This window comes from Cuculus canorus, chromosome 7 (assembly GCF_017976375.1).
Source record: "Cuculus canorus isolate bCucCan1 chromosome 7, bCucCan1.pri, whole genome shotgun sequence".
NCBI lineage: Eukaryota > Metazoa > Chordata > Aves > Cuculiformes > Cuculidae > Cuculus > Cuculus canorus.
Window position 1 is genome coordinate 403,583 of NC_071407.1, and position 14,133 is coordinate 417,715.

General features: G+C 43.6%; 1 long non-coding RNA gene across 1 annotated transcript; it reads right to left on the minus strand.

Annotated features, from left to right (window-relative positions):
• Positions 1–7,707: 7,707 nt before the first annotated feature.
• On the minus strand, positions 7,708–14,133 carry LOC128852730 (uncharacterized). The gene is made up of 3 exons (XR_008450750.1): positions 12,801–14,133; positions 9,170–9,298; positions 7,708–9,026 (listed from the first exon to the last, which is right to left on the minus strand). It is a non-coding gene; the product is annotated as an uncharacterized LOC128852730 (long non-coding RNA).

Here is a 14,133-nt window from a genome sequence, read left to right on the forward strand (position 1 = left end):
AGTAGGTAGAGAAGCAGATCCAGATCACTTGATGCTCAGACCTCAGAAACTGTCAAATTTATTTCCTGGGAGCAGGGACTGGACTCGTAAGTGTAGAATGTCCCATTTTACTGTGTGCTAATTGACATAGAAAATTATTTTAATAGAAATGAATGTTTAATGAATTAGTAAAAAGAAAAGCCACTTTTAAAATAGCTCCTGCCTCTAATTATAGTAGGAGAGGAAGAGGACATGTTAGCTCCTTTAGCAAAATTCTGTTTTCCTTTAGTTTGAACCACAACAGAATTCAGATCCTGCAGGAACACAGCAAGATGTTAGGCATGTCTTATTGATACAGTATTTATTATATTCTTTTAAAATACTTGCGAAGACTTCTCTCTATAGCCATCTGCTTCCGAATCCACAAAAAATGCAATGACAGTTATTTAGACAAAGGTATGTGCTTTCTGGCCTTAGCTGGTCTTGCCAGCAAAAAGTAATTGGATAAAAATACCTCCCAATGTGATTAGTAAGAAAATACGCTTTATTTATATTCAGTTATTCAGAGGAACACATTGAAATATGGCTCACCATGAGGAACAGATGAGTGTAATTTCTGATAGTCCAAATCTTTCACTGAAATAGTAGGTTTTTATATACTTTTTGTAAGAATTATTATCAGTATGACTACTAGGATGCAGTTCTGTTATTCAAAACTCCAGGGGAGAAGTTCATCCTTAATATATACTCTGAGGCTTTGGTGACTGGGGACAATGCAAATGCAATGGGTCACACAGAAAGCACATACTGTGAGAGCAACACAGGCCTTATTTTACTTCAGGAATCTAAAATGTATCCGTATTTAAGCTCACTCTCTAAGCTCTCCATAGAGTCCATAGAGAGGAATCTTGCTGCGGTTGTTTCTGCCATCCTTTTCTCTGCATTGACTTTGAAAAACAGCCTAAACCCAAAGTATTGGAAGAGTGTCCATCACCCAACATCAGAAAGATCACCACCTCTGCCAGGGACAGAGATGCAAATACCATGGCAGCTCCTTACTCTCAAGCACCAAGAGAGGTTAGACAGACATTTGGCACCAGGACCATCCAGCCCATTTTCTGTCTCCCAGCCTTCAGTGTCACGAGGTAGTTGTGCTATAGCAGATGACCTGGATGTGACCATAAGGATTCCCAAAGGGCAATATCTGGCCTGTCAGGGCACGGTGTGTACTGCAAACTGGAAAAGCAGCAGTGCTGAAAGTCTTGTGGTCCCTTGTGCCTTCCTCCACTCTGCGCAGATGCAATTACAGGGATGTCAGGAGGCCTTTGGAAGGTTTCCACATCCCACCTCGAGAGTGTCCTCACTTGACGGAGAAGGTGCTAGCATGACCCTTGCTCCAAACTTAGCCAGGGGCTTGGATTGCTCGTCAGAGACAGGGAGGAGGTGTGTGAGTCAGCAGGGTAGCATGAGTTGCATGATCTGTAAGTTCCTGCGGGTCACATTTGCGACAGGAGTAAGCCAGCTGGGTGTGCACTGCCTTTCTGTGGGCTGGAAATCAGAGGCTAGATTGTGCAATAGGTGTCTGTGACAATGAGAATCCGGCCACGACACAGGAAGAGAAGACAGGAAGCTTATGTGGTCACCCAGGGGATCATTTATCACTGAATAGTGTTATCATGAGAGACAAAAAATTCAAACCAAAGCTCCTGTGCTGCCCGAGTGGAGGGAGCTGCTGGGGCTGTGCCGGGCTCATCTGTTTGGAGAGTGGGAGTACCAACATTTTGTTCTGAGCAGGCAAACAGGAGACTGGAAGCCTCAGAAAACATGAGCAGCCTTGTCCCTCTGACCATCTGTGTCCTCTCCCTCTGACCTCTCTGGATATTTCAGGTTTGCTGTCTGCAAGCACTGCTTTCTCGATTTATCCGTCTCTACTCTCAATCATGTTAACATCTAGAATCTCAGACTTTTAAGTCTCTCTGTATCATCTTCTTCAACCCAGATTTGACCTCTTCCTGCAAGACAGCAGTGTGTTTGTAAAACATTTTCTTTCCCAGCCAGTTCCTTGTTTAGGCAGCTGCTTTTCTCTTTCTGTCTGCTTCCCATGCTAAAAAAAATGTCACAGACTGTGTGACGGCAGAAACCTTCACAGTTCTGCTTTTTACTTTCAAGCCTAGTGTTGCCTTCTCTAGCAAAGGGGGAAACTCCAGAGCCTTCCACCCTGATGGGATTACCCAGTTCATACACTAGATCTTTCCACTCTTTTTATTTAGTGTGAAAATTGGACTGCTATCTTGAGAAACTTTGATTCCTTCCCCCTCCAGATGATCCCTAGGTGGGTCCCCAGCTTTGGGTCCTGCATTGTAAAGGCACCTCAGATCAGTGCTATGAAGCTTGCAAACATCCCAGCTCAGATGGGGCAACACTTCAGGCAAGCAGGAGAGAGAACAGAAAACCAGTTGAAAAGAAAGTCCCCTTGAAACAGCTCAGATTTTTTAGACATCCTTAATTTGATTCCTTAATCTCTTTTTCCAGGCTGAAAAATCCCCCAAGTGAGGACCATGTCTCAGACATTAAATAGTTCCCCACAACCCTGCCTTATGAAGAGTCTTGGAGAAAGCTGGACGCTGCAGAAATGGGAGCTGTAGTGTGGCCAGAAATTACATTCACTCTCCTTCTGAATGCCCTTTGCCACACTACAAACACCACAGCCTGTGCAAACAGTATGTGTTTTGGTGAGAATAGAATAATTCCTGCTAAACAGATAGTAAATATGCTCCTCAGCTGACAAAAGAGTGCTATCAGTGTGTATCAAAGCACTGAAGAGGGAGGACATAAGGAAGTGGCACTGAGCTCTGCAACATTCTTTGCATTAAATTGGATATTCAGAGCCCAAGCTTTGGGCTGTATCCTTAATTTTTAAAGCAGTTCACGGAGAATTAAGCATTAAGAGGAAGGGGAATCGTCATGAAGCAAACAGCCTTGCGTAGCGCTGTGAAAATGTAAGTTTAAGTACAGTAGCTGCCAGCAGGGAGATAATTGGGTTCACTTCTGGCCTTGTCCACACGCTCTTTGCTGCATTGTTAACAGCAATCACCTGGTGAAAAAGAAAGTCTGCCTCATATTAAGCTGTTTCAATGATGCACTGTAATTATGCTTACAGATGTTTTAAGAATACCTGTGTAGGAAGCTGCAGGCCTTTAATTATAGGTAAGCCTTCACTTCAGAGCACTTCCCTCTGCTGCAGACAAGCCCGTGCTGACCCAGGAGTGACCCTGAAAGTCTGTGTCGGGAAGGCACAAGCTGCTTTCCTTCTGCGAACTGAAATCGGTCACAGTGACAATGACCCTCTTTAAAAGCACTTCCTTGCTCCAGTGCAATAGCAAGCTGCTGGCTCTCTGCACAAGAGCCGATCTCCTCCTGGGAATGTCGCTCTGGCAGGATAGAGGCACATTTGGCTCTCGGCGCTTCTCCTGCACAGCCAAGCACTCACCCCAGGGGCCTGACAGCTGCTCATCCCAGCCTGGTTCCACGGCAAAAGGCAACAAAATAGGGATGAATTTTCCCGCCTCACTCCAAGTCCATCCCCACAGCTCTTGGAACCTGCTGCCCCTAATCTTTGCCATCATTCTGGATGTAGGTTAGGTGATATGTGGGTAGCTGGGAAGATGGGTGGTTGTCAGAGCAGGTGTTGCCCTTTCCTCCTTCCTTCTCTTCTCTTGCTTTCCTACCTGCTGAATGAATCTGGCCCACAGAGACAAGGAGTGCAAAGAAGGAGCAGTGGTGATTACGTGGTTTGTGGGGTTATTACTGCTTACTTGATTCTACAAGGAAACACGTGCTCCCCTTCCTGTTGTCTGCTTGGCTTCTTGCATCCTTTCCCAGTGAAATGTTCTTCAGGGCAATGTCCCTGGCCAATGCGCGAGTGTGCAAAAACATTAGGAATGGAAGTAAGATACATTAACAAGAGCAACCACATCAGCACGCTTTAAATGCTGGTTGACTAAGGGCAGGGACTATGTAAGAGATTGTCTCACTTTCTCAGTGATGAATCTCTTAGACATCCAGTTACAACTCAGCACTTAAATATCATACCCCTTTTTAATGTGTGTTTGTTTTTGGTTTTTTTTAGCTGTGTTAGCTTGGCAAAGCAGACTTACCTGCTAAAGAAAACAAATTTATTCAATTTTCTGTATAGTTTGGCAGCTTGTTTCCTGGGTTCAGACCAGTGACCGACTCGGGTGGTGCCAGGGGATGAGTGAGAGCCACTGGACCAGCCCAACATTTCTCTGAGGCTGCCGAGCACAAGAAAAAGAAAGACAAAATTTTACATTTAATTTCTCCTAGTTTTCTAATAGCTAAGCAAGGGACTTAGAACATAATGAGATCATCAAGCTGAATAAGCATTTTCCTATTAAAATCAAATATTTGGAGGCAGCAAATACCATAAAAGTGTCAAGAACGCTCCTATTAAAATCTTTTTTTTTTTTTTTTTCCACTTGGAAAGTGCTCTGAAGCAATAACTTCCCCTCACTTGGGTGAGCCGTGTGCCCCACAGATGTAACAGACACCTCCTTATTTTGCCAACAGTCCCACACCTGTGTAGCATTTTCAAACCTACTGTTGGTTTCCCTTAACAGGGAACAGCCCTGCAGGGAGAGAATCTTTTATGCTGCAAAATTGCGTATCTCCCTGTTACTGTGAGGCTGCAAAGCAAGGGAGGAAAAACTTTGCAGTGGATTTCAGAGAGGCTGGCAAACTGGAGCAGACAGGTTAAAGAGGGTGTTGGCCAGGTGGCTGGATGTGCAGAGAGGCACAGCTGAGGTAACAGCCATGGGTTTGTGGGTTTGAGTGTTTAGTTTTTTGGAGGCGATAAAAGCCCGAGGACCAGTCGCCCAGGCTGCACTGGAGAGGAGGAGGCAAAGCCAGGATGCTGTTCACGGGGCAGCAGGTATAGGAAATTAGCATGACACGAAAGGATTTCATACCTATTGAGGAATCATCTAGCAGGTTGCCAGGTCAACAAGAGGAATGATAGTGGCAGCGCACAGTGATCCCCTCCTGCCTGCAGCAAACCCACCACCCAGCAACTAAGGCTGAGGGGAGTTATAACAGCAATCTCCCCTTCTTTTATTAAAAGAAAGTAAACCAACAAAGAGGAAGGAAGCACACTGGGAGAGACCACAGTAGATGGAAAGAAAAGGGAGAAAAGGTTAAAGGATAGTTAGCAAATTTAGATGCGAGTGTTTCCAGACTCTCCTGGAACTGGATGAAAGGCGCTGATCTCCTTTAGGCTATTGTCAGTGTTTTTAGTTGAGAGCAGCATTATGTAAAATACGCTTTCCTGCAACAACGTCACTTTTTCACCGTTTCCTGACCTTAAAAATCAAAATAATTTAACTATTTCAATTGGTTGGCCATAGTGATATCTACTGGTAACTTGGAGCTGAGGCCTTGTCATGCTTAAAGCTTATCAGCATAGCTTTCTCACTACAATTATACTAGGTTTTCCTAGCAAATGCTTTCAATGGCAAAGACATAGACAGGGCATACAGGGAACCGTTCAGGTGGATAGAGCTACCGTCCCAGTGCTTGGGGTTTTGCAGAGGAATGAACGCTCATAAAGGACAGCGGAAATGCACACACTTCTCTGTAGTGGCAAACTGTGTAAGCACGGTCTGTGTCTCTGTTCCTCATACATTCAGAAATAAGAAATCAATGTCTAAGCATGGTTTGGGTCATACTTTCTTTATTTTTCTTTTTTTAAATACTTTGCTGGTTTGTATTATCTTGTTAGCAGCAAAGACTCAAGAGAAAGAGCTCACTACTGCCAGCATGGCTTGATCTTGGAAGTACAAAATACAAACCATTTGCAATCCAAATGAAGTTCTGAAAAGAACCTCTAAACTAATGCATGACCAGAGCAGCCACACCTCTCCTGAGGTCAGGTTGTCTCCAGTGCCAAAATACAATTCTTAGTGTGACACTTCTGTATTTACTGTCATCTCATTCCATGATGAGAGTTAGTCTTTACTGGCCGGTGATTGATGAGATGTCCACAGCTGATGGTGAGGAGCAAGCCTGAGTAACGAAGCCACTAACGCGACACAGAAATGTTAAGTTAGGCAGAAAACTCAGATCTCACACTGTTTTGTTACATTTGTATGTATGCAGTACTTGTCATATGTTACTGTACACAGATAGGAACTTTTTAATACCTAGGAAGACATTCTGCACACTTTGCTTTAACTTGACAAAGTTAACTTTATTTAACCTGGCAGTTTTAGTTCTCTCATTTTGCTGAGCTACAGTTGCCATGAGGAAATTACACGTGTGAATCATGGAAGTGACTGTGGGACGGAGACCTGTGATTGCTCTCCTGCTTCTGCAGAAAATGACTACTATAGCAAACCAGTTAAAGCACAAAGGCAATGAAATCTTCTGTCTTCTCAGCGTTTGAGAAGAAATCCTTTGGATATCACAGCACTCATGAGTGAAGCAGGATTACATATGAAAACAAAGAAATAATCATGTATCTACCTACCATACCTTGTCTTTTTAAATAAGACTTTTTCTTTTAAGTTCAGATTTCCTGTGCATTATAAAGGGATCCCCCTTTCTCTTTTCTTGGCCTGTAGTAGTTCTGACTACCAGAATTTGTAAGTAACTTGGGAGTTTTACATCTTGTGTTACACTGAACAATAACTAGATCTCTTTCTGTACCTGGACAACAACAGAGATTTGGAAAAGCCCCACATCATGATGTGCCCACTGTCTTTTCTCTGCAGGAAGATGCTGTAACGTTGATTCTGCTCAGTAAAATGTCTATTGGCTTTTTTTAACAGATACACGGAAATCATTGGTTATAAAAGAGCAACTAAAAATTCCTTCGCAGACAGTGCTCCCTAGCATTTACCTCCCTTGCTCCAAAAGGCATATTCAGAAACTGTCTCTGTTCCAGATTTTATCCTTACAAAATCGTCTGCAGTTGTCTGTAAGAGCAATGAACCACTTGTGTGGATCTGCTGTACAAAGCCGTCTGCTTTTAAAGCAGTGATGGAAAACGGTCCAAGCCATCCTTGCAGTGCAGCCTCAGGAGACTTAGATGATTTTTATGCTTTATTGGAGGTTCCTCCTTTGCCTGCACCTATGCATAAGAGGAGGTGATGCTCCTGCACAGGAAAACAGTAGGTGGTTCTTCAGAAGTTGACCCTATGTGCGGCTTTCTGAATGTTAGATTGGAATGTAAGCAAGCACTATCTTGGAATGAACAGTCCAGTCTGGAGACCTCATCAAAATCAAGGAACCCATCCTATGGGATTTTAAAATTTGACTCAGTCTGTAATTTTACCTCAAAATCCGCAGGCTCACTGGTTATGAAATGGCAGAATCATAAAACGCCTGCAGGTTTTCAAGCTCCAGCCTGTGTTTTTCAAAGCCACATAATTTCTGTTTATTCTCACATTGCTTTTTGTGAACGATAATTGACCCCTCTAGTCTCCAGAGGCACTGGGAAAAGCCTGGTGCCTAAGAGTTAGGGACTGTTATCAAATGACGTATGGGAGCTAGAGATTCAATGGAAAATTCAGTGGAGAGACAGCCTACAGATAACACTTCCAACTGAATTTTGCCTGGAGTTTCTCTCCAGTCCCCGCTGAATGTAAGCTGCAACCAAGTGGAGCAGCTGAAATGGGAGACACAGCTAGATTTTGCAGTGGAGCTATTAAATTTCTGTTCATTCTGTATAGTTAATCCCTCTTTAGTTAAACAGATTCCCTTCTCCTTATCTCCATCATCATTTTTGCAGTTAGCCACAGTATTTCAGTCATGATGGTTTAGGGTTTAATGGGGTAATGGCTTCGAGGGGGAGAGAGTTTATCTTTTATTGGATTACTGCAAAAGAACAGATAAGCACCCACGCACACAAGTCCAACTGTTCAGAAAGGAATTGCTTATTTGAAAGCTTGCCCTTTCTCTCCAGCTTTGTCAGTTTGTCTAATAAAAGTATTTTTCCTTACAAAACTTGCCCTGGCCACCCGTGAAATGCTGCACAGAAGTCACGGAACAGCAGTCTGGATTTCCAGTCAGGAGGGGCTTGTAGGCAGTTTTGGTAGAGCTGAAATCCCAGTCACAAGATGAATTATGCGTAGGTCTCATGGACTCAGATAGGAGCAGGTCTGGTTGTTTTGGCTGCAGATCCTCAAGGCCATTCCTTGGCAGTGTTACAGGGGCAATATTTATACAAGGATGAAGCGCAGCTTTGTCAAAGCATTTGCACAAATTAAAAACTTTTTTTTCCCTTGCTACTATTTATAATGGCAGCTGGAAAAAAACACAACCTAAAGGTTGTGTTCCCTATGAAGGAATTTTAATTGGTTTTCATGGAAGGACAGAGTGACACTGTGGGTCCTTTCTCATGGTCAGGGGTCCATCCCGGCTTTCCTCCTCAGACATGGGGAAAGTGGCTTGTTACAAGTTTTATCAGAGGAAAAGCAAAGTGGTTGGTTCTGAGACTTGGCATATGTCACTGTCTTTAACTACTTGAACAATACTCTTGGCATGGCTCGATTAGTGCAGTCCTTTCTATGTTTTTTCAGACCCATGACTGAAGATTCTCCTTTAGTAGACTTATGACAACCTCCATGGCAGATCAGCTCCCTGAAGATCTCACTCAAATATTTATGCAGCTCTCCCATGGGCTGGAAGGGAACTTGGAGGTGACTGTGAATTTGCCCCACTATCCCAGTACAATTACACAGAGTGATTCCAGTACAGCCCTTTCACCACTGTAGGAGCGTGCTGCAGTATCTATCCTGCTTACTTGTTGAATATTGTAATGGAAATGCTATAATATGAAACAAATTTATTTTGGCTTCAGGTTGATCCTTGAATGCATGATCATGTAGACAAAGATTTCTTGAATTGAACTTTGTCTTTAAAAGCTGAAAGAAATGTCTGTATTTACAATGTGTGGTCACATGGCCCCGGTGAGGTCTCTCGATTTTGAATGCTTTGCTGACAGCTTCTTAGTGCACAGGATGTGACACACTCTATGCGACAAAGAACAGAAAAATAACAGTGAACTACTGAGTTAACTCTCCTGATGGCTCTAGAAATGAATGAGAGGGACATTACACAGCTTTCTGAAATGAATGATTCCATAGACCTCTCACGCCAAGAAATAAGTGTATACCTGCAAAGGCTCATAATGGGTGAAAATAAGGGTCTGTTTTCAGGTGTCTCAGTAGCTGATTAGCGCTCTTTAGAAAACAACAGTTTTGTTCAGCAGGCAAATGATGGAATGTCTTCATTTCTTCTCACTCTACATGGTAAAAAAAAAAAAAAAAAAAAAAAAAGGTAACGTTTGCTGCTACCACAATCATCCAATCATCACGAAACAGTCGTTTAGTGCTTCAGTTAAAAACCCCAAATAAACACAAACCAAAACCAAATAAAACCCCACAAAACTCCCCCAAAACAATGAAGCTAGAATCCTATGGAAAGAAAACACTGACAGTTTTGTTAGGAAGCTAGAAAATTTAATCAGAATTGATGTCACCCCAAACACTCAGCTGCTCCAAAACTGCACTTCTCCCAGTCCTGCTGCACGTCTGGCACAGCGAGGGCTGTGGTGGCCACAGTATCTGCGGTCATGACTATGTCCTGCACATCCCTGTTGTTGTGCATTAACAGCATTTTCAGAGCAGTTCCACTTGTGCCGCCGAATGTTCTGGTGTCTAAAGCCCTTATGTCATTACACCCTGTGCAAGGGCAAGGCGGTTGGATACAGCAGGCAGAAGCTCCTTGGGTTTGCCTCAATGGTATCTGTAGGCTGTGATACTTGGTGAGCTTCATGTTGACATGATCTGGGAGCGAAAAAGGATATTTTGGGGAACGTACAATGTCTGTCTGTCTAATCCCAGCCTCGCTCATTCTGTTTGAAAGGCAGCTTGGTCTGGATTTGATCTTGGCACTTAAATTCTGCCTCCCACTTGCAATGAACCAGTGGTGGAAATGGCATGAAATGTGAGGATATAAAGTCTGATAGAGGCAAGGGTGAAGCAGGTCCCAGAAAGTCCATTTTGCTCCAGGCTTTTGAAAGTGAAAACTTCATACATTTATTCTTGCTGACTGAGTTAGAAATGTATGATGCTGTCAAAAACAAACTCAGTGCAATGTTGTGTCTGTCACCGTGTTGGTGGAGTTTAGATACCACTGAGAAAAAGAATTTGTTTCCTTGGTAGCAGAAAATTGCTTATTTTACAAGGTGCCATGGAGAGTGTTATCTACGTGGGATTTATAGGGTAGGGGCTTTAATAATGCATTTCAGCAGGAAAGGAATATTTGTTTTATGACATACTTCCCAGGGTGGTGGTTGGCTTTTAGATGCACTGTGTCTTGAAAATTAATAACGCACCTGTCGAAGAGCTGCAATATCAGTGGGCCCAAGGGCAGGTAGGGTTCGCAAAGAAGCTGGAGCTCAAACAATTCCCAAGACGTGAGGCAGCTGGGCTGTAGAGGCACCCCGGCTACCAGGCATCCTGGTGGGACAGCAGCAGGAGCAGAGCAGCAGTGCATTAAATGCAGCTCATTATTTTGAACAGCACCTCTTTGTGTGGAAATGTCATTAGCAGCAGCAGTGGTGCTGAAGCCATAAAAAGCTGTTCCTGTAGAGTAGGATCAGGATCTGTTCCAGTGAAATACTGCTTGCTGAAGGCTGATAATAAAGGTGAGATAGTGCAATTATTTGAACCAAATTCAGCAAGGATAAAAATGGTGCCATCGCTTTTATATTAAAGTCAGAGGATGAGAACACAGAACATAACATGCAGTCCTCTGGCAAGCAGCAGCTCTGCCAGCTGAGTGGAACTGACACAGTGGGTTGAGCAGGGAGGAAGGCACGTCGTGTGACAAACAGCGATCAGGAGGGTAATATCAAGTAGGTGCAGAGACTTAACGGTTGCTTAATGAAGAGCCTCTCGAGGCTAGAAATTTACAGTCCTTTCACGGTTCAATTTTGTTGGAGTATGGAGTAAAAATAAGCATTGAGTAGAGTGCAGTGATGTTCTGATGCATGGAGGAAGCAGCACAGACCTTGCACACCTATAACACACACTTGTATTCCTGAGGGAAGGCAGACTGAGAACAGGAGCCAGCAAAGGTTAGCTAGGGCACAGGATGGGGATTGTAATTAGGCTGCTAATTAGGTTCTTAAGGGCAAACTGGAGAAGGAAGACTGCTTTACAGTAGAAAAAATAAGACAAATTTCCTAGCACAGTGTCAGACGGAATCACCGTTTCCCTTCAGACTGATATGCCTTATGATTGCTGCTGTGAGCCAAGTCATAGTGGAGATGAGAAGAGGTCTGAGCAGTTGACTATGAGATATGAGGGCCTTGTGCCAGAAACAGGCACATTTCCTTCACTGCAGAGAAACCGAAGTGCAGAGAAGAACCTCCCAAAAGTCCTTCTTCACCTTTCCTGGGGAAAGTTCCTGGTCCAAAAAGCAGGATTAAAGCTGGATTTGGGTGAATGAGAGGTAGGAATGGAGGTGTTCGAGAAAGGAATCATTCTTTGCAAGACAGAATGCACCGCTGTCTCTCTGCAGTGTGTAGGTAAGCACAGTAAGGTAAACTAAAAAGTTTGAAAATGTTCCCTGGAGAAAAACAGGTCCCCGGAGAGTTTAAGAAGCCGAATTTATGCCATACAAGCACTGCAACTTGATTTTGCAACTTGATTTTCTGAGGTGGTTGGAGTCCCTGCAGAACCCCGCACTGCATTGACCTGTGCTTGGCTTCATCCTGACCCCCTCCTTCTGGTCAAATCTAAGAATCGCACTCATTTCACCATTTTTTTCCTGGGCTGAGAGATCAATAGTTTAGTCACACGCATCTATAACCCAAACTTTCTTCCCATACTATTTTAGTTGTTATCACAAAAAGGGCTTAGACTGAAAATAACTGTAACAAAAGATTGTTGGTTCTGCAGGGACAGATCAAAGCTATATCTGTAAAATGGAGAGAAGAGAGAATTCAAATGGTAAGGAAAAAGAGAAGGCATGTGGGTCATAAATGTATCATTTTAGCTGTGGTTCTTTTAACTTTGTTTTATCCCATTTGTGTTCTTGTTTCTCTGACAGAAACCAAGAATAGTACCTGCAATAGAAAAAAGCTCCTCAGAACCATAAAAGTAAAGTCGGTATACTTTAGGAAATATTTAGTAGAGCAATTTTTTTGAGGTACTTATGAAAAAGGTATGAGCAGTGGTGCTGGACCAGATGGAGGCTATGATGTGAAAGGGCAGAGTCCCTCCCTGTGGGCTGTCCCTGTCCCTGTGTCTGACTGCAGCAGTGTCACATCTCATCTAGAGTGGAGCCTGAGGAGTGTTCCCTTAATGCACCTTCTCCTCCCAACTCTATCACAACCAGACTGTGCATGCCTGCTTCACTCCAGAGCAGGAGTGTTGTTGAGCATAGGCATTGTACTGCAAGCACAGAGCAGCACCTGATGCCTGTTTCTGGTGGTTTGGGAGATCAGATCTCCTCCTGTGGTGAGACCATTACAAAAATTACTAAATAAATAGAGATTTATGTGTATGTGGGTGAGCAGATGTTCAGGTAAATACTTGAATATTGGTGCTGTCTACCCATAAATAAATTCAGTGAACTGGGCTGGGCCAAGTAGACAGAAGGAAAACAGAACCTAATGAATATTATGCTCTACTGCAATGGTATTTCATATCGCAGTACACTCTGAAAATAGAGCTCGGGGTCCAGGTACACATTAACCTGACTGTTCAGCTTACATACATAATGGAAAATCTTACCCCAGAGTTGTTTATCCTCAATGGTCAAGCTGAGAAGAGAACAATCTTTAATAGATGGCCATTGGAAAGCACACAAAGCCTTCAACTTCTCTGAAAAGAATTCCCTAAAGAAAAATTAGATTCCCCAAAAGAAAAAAGTCTTGGTGGTGGAGCTGCTTTGGTTGTATCATCCCATGAGTGCAGTTATTTTGGTCAGAGATTGCATCCAATTAATTTAAGCCCATATACGTCACTCTCACTTGTGCTCACACTTGTTTTGGGGCCAAAAAGGGGAGACTTTGAAAAAGGGAGGGGACTTCCGAACAGCTCATAACCAAACTGCAGTCCTCGGTTACAGGGCACAGCGGCAGTGAGTACAAGAGGCTGCTGCTGGCCCAGGAAGTTTATCAGAGGACACCTTTTCAGCTCCTGAGTACTAGGAGCCATCGCTCAGCTGGTGGCCAGTTTAAAAGAAAAACCAGATTGTCATTTTTCACACAGCAGCACTTGCCAGACTCGGCTGCAGCCCAGCGGTGAGGCTTCTTGCTGCCCGAGGAAGTCTCCAGCTGAGCTGAAGGGAACACGGTGTACGGGCGGAAAGGACAGCTCTTTGTTTTCCTGTGCTTCGGGACTGCTCTACCTTCACGTGGCCGCTGGCCCCAGAGCCTGGGTAAACAGCTAAGCATAAAGCTGACCCCTTCTGAAAAAAAACCAAACCAGCAGGAATAAAACCTTGCTTGCAGAATTGGAACTAGAGTGCCAGGAGCGGGAGGAAGCCTGCACCAGGACAACAGGAAAGGACCACAAACACAAAGCTCTTGGGACTAGAGCAAACATGGCAACTTGGGATGGAAATCCTGATGTTTCATTAATGGTGCTGCATCAATCGCGGATGATTCCTATTTCCTTGGAGGGAGTGCGAAATGAACAGAAATGAGGAATTTTATCTCGCAACCACCCTCCCACTGTCAATAAATGTGCAGGGAGTGTAAAGGGAGTTCACACCGCCCTGGTGCCTGCTGAGCTCCTGCTGAAGTTCACTGTTCCATACTCTCGTGCTCTTTGCAGGTAGTAATTGACAGCAGCAGTTTAATTAAACAAAACCAGCAAGACAGTTTCTTGCTAAAAGGGCAGACAATAATAATATTCTAGAAATGGATCCCTCCAGCTCTCACTGAGGATAAACGCTCGGAGTACTTGAAAATTCTGATAAGCAACTTCAAGCCTGCATTGTTATCTTGCTTTTTTTTATACTGTGAAGTTGTTGGGAGGAATAAAAAGAGTCAGAAATGTTTACTATTCTCCCTAGACGATTAATTGCATTCTACTTTGCAATGCTTCCTCATATCACAAA